Source organism: Gossypium hirsutum, chromosome A11, assembly GCF_007990345.1.
Source record: "Gossypium hirsutum isolate 1008001.06 chromosome A11, Gossypium_hirsutum_v2.1, whole genome shotgun sequence".
Lineage (NCBI taxonomy): Eukaryota > Viridiplantae > Streptophyta > Magnoliopsida > Malvales > Malvaceae > Gossypium > Gossypium hirsutum.
The window spans coordinates 91,301,792-91,310,420 of NC_053434.1; the positions used below are offsets into that span (position 1 = coordinate 91,301,792).

General features: G+C 36.2%; 1 pseudogene; it reads right to left on the reverse strand.

Moving 5' to 3' along the window:
• Window positions 1-2,249: 2,249 nt before the first annotated feature.
• Window positions 2,250-6,648, reverse strand: LOC107956917 (probable lysophospholipase BODYGUARD 4; annotated as a pseudogene).
• Between the last annotated feature and the right edge of the window lie 1,981 nt (window positions 6,649-8,629).

Below are 8,629 nucleotides of genomic sequence, written 5' to 3' on the forward strand. Positions count from 1 at the left end.
CCTACGTCTTAGCTCAGCCTTACTATGTAAAATTTTGTTATGATATGTTGTTTCAAAGGCATGTACCTAAATGGTTGGGGTCATTTTGAGTGTTGGTAAAATGTTGTTGTTTTGGCTATCTTGTGATTTTGATAATGATATACGGCTATATATACATATAAGCTTGGTGATTTTAAGTGACTAATCTTATGTGATGATATGGTGAAATGGTGAAGTATTATTGTCTATGAATGATTGTTTCTTACTCTAGTTCAATAAAATGGTGATAACTTTTGTTGTTAGTAAGCATGATATTGTTTCATGGAATTTGAACAAATCCTTGTTTGGTTTATGGTGTTTGGAACTTGAACATTAGGTGTTCTTAGCCATAATAATGTATCGGTATTTTGCTAAAGGTCAAGATAGGTGAAATTAGTATGCTCAATGCCAAACAGTAAGTTATGTCACGATGTCCTTTGCCCCGATGCCACGACGTTCTTAATTAAAGTCGCGACGTAGTCGTCCCACAATGTAACCTTAGTGCATAAGGACGCCATGATGTCCTTTGTTATCACATTGCGACATAGTTTCAACACTTAGTCCTAGATCACATTCAAAGTTTCACGAATGCCTTTGTGGGCACAAGTAAAATCGTGACACGTTAGACAAATGTATTTAAATATCGAAAGTTATGTCAATTCTTGATCTAGTTAACTAGTGGTATTAATGTTCGATTTAAGTTATAGTAAGTTAGAAGAATAATTGTAAATAGTCTAAGTTAATTTGGCAACGTAATGTGACATCGCACACTTGAATCTGATGATCGAGTCAGGTGTAAGTGTCACGAAAAGAAATAACACAACAAAACTCCCCCCTAAAAAAAAAGAAAATCTCAACCCAAAGTTCTCTACTGTGTAATGCATCCTAGTATAGTAGTTCACTTCTTTTCTTATTTCACCATCACGACTTTAAGTTATTCTAATCCCTGATTTCTAATTTCTACCACCATGGCTTTAAGTCCAACTACTTCTTGATTAAAAAGCCCACTTTGTTGAGAAAATCTCTGCCATCACTGGGATTACTGCTTCCACCACCACCAATAGGATTTTTCCAGCTTGATGGCATACTTGCAGAGTTGGTTGTACATCCATCAAATTGTGGATGCTTTTGCTCGTCATCATTTGAAGCTACATCCATGGTTTCTAGCCTTGGAGTTTGATGAAAAAAGTTGAGTAATCTTGCATTCGAGACACATCAACTTTTTCATTCTTCTAATTATTTTGAGTTGGACCCATGGTTTTTTTGCCTTGGATCATCTTCTAATATGACACGTAGCATAATTCTAAGTTTGAATATCGAGAAAATTTATGGAATGACTTAGATAAGAAATTTTATAAAAGGAATTTGATATTAGAGATGAGAACATGTGAAAAGAATTGAAAATGTGACAAAAAAGACTAAATTGAAAAGTTTGAAAAGTATGGGACTAATGTGCAAAATTATCCAAAATGAAAAAATATTAATTATTATGGATTATTTGACATGAAATGGATTCGAATGTGATTTAATGTGATGAAAATAATTTCTTGGACTAAATTAGAAAAATTAAATAGGATAGGGACTAAAGTGTAATTTTTCTATTTTATCATGAAAAGAGACAAAATATAATTTTCTTTACTCATAGAGTTATAATAAATATTTATAATGAATGATGAACTTGATTTGATTTAAGTATCAAATTTTGAGAAAAAATCACTAAAAAATCAAAAGAAAAATTTTACTATAAAAAGATAATTTGATCAATTCTTAAGATTTTTACGATGAAAATATCATTCAAATATGATATTTGATATTATTTTGAATTGTTAGAAATTCGTATTATTGAAATGAGCTTCAAATTGAATAGTGGGTATGGGCCTTGAGCCCATTTATTGATATTTTTAAATGGTTAAATGCTCATCAGCCCTTCATTTTTTTTTCTTTCTTTCTCAGGCAGCCAACAACCCTCTTGGTTATTCCTCTTCTTCCTCTTCTTTTCCTTTTCATTTTCCCCATTTTTCTTTTAAATTTTCCATTACCAGCCTTAAGATTTTTTTAGAATCTTCGTTTAAAGAACCTCTTAAGCTCTATTCCCCCATCCATTTAATCATTCTCAACCTAGAATTTATAGAGTTTTGACAAGTGAAATTGAAACTAGAGTGAGAAAGCTGAGTAGGTGTGAGAAAAGGGTTGTTTAAAGTAAGGTTAGTAGAACATGGAACAACAAGCAAACCGAAATTAACATCTGAATAAAAGAAAAAAAAATACAAGTTTGAACTATAAAAACACATCTAAAAGAAAAAATAGAATAGTAGTAAGCTCCTACGAAGACATCATCTTTGAGCCACTAAAGCACCAACTAAAGCTTCTTTAGAAAGCCAAGAAACATGCCAAAAAATATCAATGGAAAGAAGACACCATCTTTGAGCCACCAAGCACCAACTAAAGTTGCCTTAGAAAGCCAAGAAACATGCCAAGAAAAATCAATGGAAAGAAACACCAAGAACACTGGGGGAACACAGACCAACAAACACCAAAAAAAAATAATGTAAAAAGGCTCCTTAAAGGTGCCAAAATCAAATGCACAAACTTCTAACCAGCAAAGAAAACACTTCGCAACCTCGAAAAGATTGATCAATACCAACTATCGCGGCCCCATCCATTGTATCAATTGCCGCGAGAAAACCTGAAATGATAAACCATAAACTCCCTCAAAACATACAAATCCAAGGCACTTTCTCCCTAATCCCCATTGAACCCTCCATTCAAGAAAAACTATTTCATTTTTCAATCCCATGGCCACAACAATTCTCATACAAATTATACAAATAAAAAACACAAAAGCTACATGGAAAAAAAAAAAAACAGCCCAAGCTCCAAATACAAGAGAAATCAAGCGTAAAATTTCACAGATGTCTTTGTCATCCCTCTCAATGATCCGCATTAACACAAAAATCACCTCCTCATCTGACCAACAAGCTATGAAACCAAAAGGTTTATCAAGCTCCAAAGTCTATTCCGCTTCAGCTCTCACTACTTTCCTTCGAACATTTTCGATGCCTTCGTCCAACAGCGATTCCTCGGCATCAATCTATGATCGCATCACTTCCACTTATTGTTTTCCATTTCAACACTCGATGTTCTTCCTCAATTCGTAATTATCCTATCCTTCTTCGCAGATCGCTTCAACACTTTTCATCTAAACTCTCAAGAATTTTGATAACCTGTCGAGTTCTCTCAGACCTGCTCAGAGATAAGACCCATTCAAAGCAACACAACACCAAGGATCATTACCCTACTCTGAGACATTAAACATCAATAATTCGCACACCTGCATATCTTGCTACAAATCCTTTTGATTCTTGTTCACCTATATCCTTTTGAATGTGGTATTCTTGTTCTCCAATGCATCCATTAAGCGTACTAGCTTGAATCCAACTTCTGTAACAAAACTCCAACAAATCTTAACTCTGCACAGGTCTTCAACATGTCGGTTTATAGCTCACTTCAGATCTAAAGAGGGAGAATTGTTATACTAGCTTGAACAAGTTTGGCTGACTTAGGCTAAAGCCCAAAGAAACATGTGGCTCATAAGGCCCAAGCTTTATTAAGCATTAGCTAGCAACTAAAGAACATGCCACATAAAGAGAAAAGTAGCTTTCGGCTTCCAACATACCCTATCAAAAAGGACCCTGACACTGCCCAAGCCACAAGGAACAAAATGGCCATATTCCAGACACATCAACATGCAAGGGGTAAACCAAAGCTTAGGTATAATACCGAGTATCTTCTTCCTCTCTTCATCTTCTTCACTTTATTCCGTGACTCTGTAAACATATCTCCTTACTTTCCTCCAGTATGATACACACATGCTGATTTAAGCATTGGGGAGCATCTTAGTGCCAAAATTTTGAGAGCCCCTGGCTTACATATACTTTATAGGAAGCCTAGTTATCAACCTGAGAATCTAGCCTTCAGCCCAATTCTTTACCCAAAAAGACGTAAAAAAGAAAGATCATTTTCTATTTATATTGAAAGACTGGTTGTAGTAAAATAAAAATGTATAAAGATAATATTATTTTTCATTTTTCCCCCTTCAAACTATTGCTATTATTATAAAATTTCTTCAACAAAGAGACCACAACATGAGATTGAGGAGGAACTTCAAATGAACTTTAAGTTTGATGGATACCATGTTATAAAGATAGTAACATGAAGTAGTTCAATTAAGCTTTACATTTTTTTGTGAAAACCATGTTTTATTTCTATAAATAAGTTCCCCTTGAGGGCTTCTTGAAAATAAATATTTTATTCACCCTCAGTATGGGCATGATGGTGGTGGTGAGATGCAGTATTTTCTTATTCACCCTCAGTATGGGCATTATGGTGGTGGTGAGATGCAGTATTTTCCCAGATATGGAACAAATTGTGAGCAAAATCAGTCTCTCTGGTGAGGATGATAGAGCGGTGGCCAGCATTTGGGATGTTGTGAAGCTCCACATCAGGGAATTTGGTCTTGATGTTGTGCCTAAAATCTGGTGGACTGGTTTTGTCCCTGCTGCCTACAATAACATGCACTCTTTTCTTTAATTTCATCAATGTTTCCAGGTTTTTATCCATTTCTTTTACTCCTCTGTATAGCACGTTATGTGTAGTATGCCACCCTGAATGATGGATATGCTTTGTCAAGTCCATAACCAGAAAGTTCACATCCCTGAATACTCACCAAATAAGACATCCGTTGTAATACGAAAAAATAATACCAATATCATATGATTGTTAAAACATTTTTTAAGATTATTTATTCTTTTTTTAATATATTAAAATCATTTTTGAAAATATTTTATTTAATATAAGATTAAAATTATAAAATAAAGAATTTCAAAAATCAAGATTTATAATTAAGAAAAAAATGAATATATTTTGTAATTAATTTTTACTAATACATTAAATAATTTTATAATATAAATTCAATTGTTAATTTTCATCCATCGATTATTATTGTTTAATGAAAGACATGGTTAAAATTGATTTTGACTACCTTGATGAGGTGAGGCGTTTAATAAGTGCTTCCCAAAACCTATGATTTCGGCACACTAATAAGCAGACACATCGACTCAAGTGTTCATACCACACCATGATCGACCAAATAAACGCCGTCGGCGGCCACAATCTTTTAGGTGTTAGCCATTTCATTGCCCTCATTTCTACTCCTTCCTTTGATGGAAAGTATGGCTGAAACCATTCAATTTTAATATTAAAAGAAAGGCATTGATAAATTTAAAAAAATTTTGAAACAATATATATACTTACAGGGGCAACAAGGGTGATAGATTTGAGGGAGCTAATCCAATAATACAGCCCATCGAGTGAGCAACCACATGAAATGAATTTAACTTATATTCAGAGATTAATGATTTCTCAATCCATTCCACGTGCTCTTTTAATGTGTATAAACTGTCTCTTGGCTTTGGACTTTTTCCATGTCCCAAAATATCTACTGCATACATCTGGTACTCTTTTATCTTCTTTGATTCTGACAGCTTTGGAAAAAGTGTTTTTGTCCAAAACGATGAAGAACTTAGTATCCCATGTATGAATATCACGTTTTCAGTTCGATTTGGATTTCCAATGGCTGTCAAAATTAAGACAAAAGTAGTTGTTAATTTTTAAAATTGTTGATGGGAGATTGTTTTCTTCGGCAGAAATCTTGAAAATGTAGCTTTATGGGATATTGACTCATCCCTTAATAATAGAAGATATTGTCTTTCATGATTTGTCAAGAGTTAGTGGACTATGAGCAACTGTCCTTCATAGACCCAAGAGTGCTTCAATCACACATGACTGTACGACCTATTAACCTATTTCCATAGGTTAGGAGTTTAAACCCCACCAAGGATAAGATGCTCACGTTACTTATTAGTGGGTGACTGTATGTTTACGTACGGTCGAGGTGTCCCCTTTGTGAACTGTATATGTCTCTCCGTATGTGGAGAAGAAAGGATGAAATCCTCTCTCGGGGGACAATACCTTCTATTATTGAGGGGTTAAGTCGACATATTTAAAAATAATATGTTAAAGACTTCTTCACGAGTAACCAATCCCTCTTAAAAAATCAATCAAACTAAAGCAACATGAATCAATTACAAACCTTGTGAAGAAGCCTTGTTCACCTCAACATGAAGCTTGGGATCATCCGTCTTCATCCAAGAGATGCAAGAATCACACCCACAATCAGACCACCTATTTCCAACCCTATAAAAATCACCATTTTTGCGATTCTTCGAAATATATATAGCTTCAAAGCCTTTGCTTTTGTTCAACAAATCTTCCACAAATCGAAGTAAAACAACCAATTCCTTCAATTTCTTTCTTTTCCCGTATTGCAAAGTCTCTGATATCTCATTATCATCAGACAATTGGCCATTGATATCAATCTTTTTGGTTGTGCAGTAACATGGAGAGGCCTTCCCTTCAAATAACAAGTCAAGATGTTTGTATATGACACAGAAAACTATTGAAGCAATGGTTAGCATGTAGCAATCACATGTTTTATTATTATTATTATTATTATTATTATTTGGATGTAATGATGTAACTTAGTTGTATTCCAACTAAGTTTGTTAGTGTAGTAGGTGGTGATTTATTTTAAGTGGATGTAATGATGTAACTTAGTTGTATTCCAACTAAGTTTGTTAGTGTAGTAGGTGGTGATTTATTTTAAGTGGATGTAATGATGAAACTTAGTTGTATTCCAACTAAGTTGTCAAGTTGTAAGCTTGTATAAATAGGCTTTATGCCATTTTAAAAAAATATGAATGAATTCAATCAAGATTTCATCCATATACTCTCTATTTTAGCTTTGCTTAAAATTTATTTCATTTTTCTTCTTTGTTTCTGCCGCAAGTCTCGATTCTTGCTCGGCAAGCTTTTTGTTGAACCTTGCTATTTGTTGCACTTAGCTCCAACAATTGGTATCAAGAGCCTATTTCTTAAGGGATCTGTTATACAAATTCATGGCTTCATCAAGCTTTTCACCAGCTGCACCTCAAGTCTTCAATGGAGAAGGCTACCACATATGGGTGGTTAAAATGAAGACCTACCTACAAGCTTTCGATCTGTGGGAGGTAGTCAACTCAGATGTTGAACCAGAGCCACTTAGAGGCAATCCAACAGTAGCTCAAATCAGGCAACATGCTGATGAGAGGACCAAGAGGCACAAAGCCATGTCTTGCATCCAGAACTCAGTGTCAGATGTGATTTTCACAAGGATTATGGCCTGTGAATCACCAAAACAAGCCTGGGACAAGTTGCAAGAGGAGTTTCAAGGGACAGAGAGGACAAGGCAGCAACAGTTGCTGAACTTAAGGAGAGATTTCGAGAATTTGAAGATGAAGGAAGAAGAAACTATCAAGCAGTACTCTGACAGGATTATGGCTGTGGTTAACAGCATTAGGCTCCTTGGAGAGCAGCTCAAGGAAGCTAGGATAGTGGAGAAGGTTATTGCAACTCTGCCCGAGAGGTATGAGGCAAAAATCTCATCTCTCGAGGACTCAAGGGACCTGTACACCATCTCCCTGACAGAGTTGATCAATGCTTTATATGCTCAAGAGCAAAGAAGAGCAAGCAGACTGGAGGAGCATCAAGAAGGTGCCTTTCAGGCAAGAACAAACACTGCCTACAAAGGCAAGAAGGCCTGGAGAGACAAGCCAAGGACTGATGTTGCAAGAAAAGAGGGTCAGACTTGCAAGCACTGCAGAAGGGCTGGTCATCCAAAAGAAAAATGCTGGTTCAATCCAGATGCTGTATGTCAGCATTGTAAAAAGAAGGGTCATGTTGAGAGAGTCTGCAAGAGCAAGGCCAAATCAAGGCAGAGTCAGTTTCAACAGATGAAAGCTGAGGCTCGAGTAGCTAAGGAGGACAGTGACCAAGAGGAGCAAGTCTTTGCTGTGTTATGCTCAGCTGCTCAAGAAAGGTTCTCATCTGGTTGGCTTCTAGACAATGGATGCACCAACCACATGACACCTGATGCTGCAATCTTCAAGTCTTTAGACAGAAGCTGCAGAACTAAAGTCAAGATAGGAAATGGACATTTTATTCAAGCTGAAGGCAAGGGTGATGTGCTGATATGCACCCCCACAGGTGCCAAAGTGATTTCAAATGTGCTTTTGGTGCCTGAAATTGACAGAAACCTGCTCAGCATAGCTCAGTTGCTGGAGAAAGGTTATTCTGTTGTGTTCAAAGACAACCAATGCCAAATCAATGATCCAAGTGGATCCAAGCTGATGACAGTTCCTATGGCTAATAAGAGCTTTGTAGTTGACTGGACCAGGGAGTCAAACATTGCCTACACAGTCACATCAGATGAATCTAAGCTTTGGCATCAAAGATTGGGACATGCCAACTTCAGATCGATGGCTCGAATGGTCAGAGAGGACTTGGCTGAAAACTTCATCAACTCAGTGGATCATGATGATGTGTGTGAAGTGTGTCAGCTAGGAAAGCAGGCCAGACTCCCATTTCCCTCGAATCAAGCCTGGAGAGCCTCTGAAAAACTCCAACTGGTGCACACTGATGTGTGTGGCCCTATGAGGACTGAGTCATTAAGTGG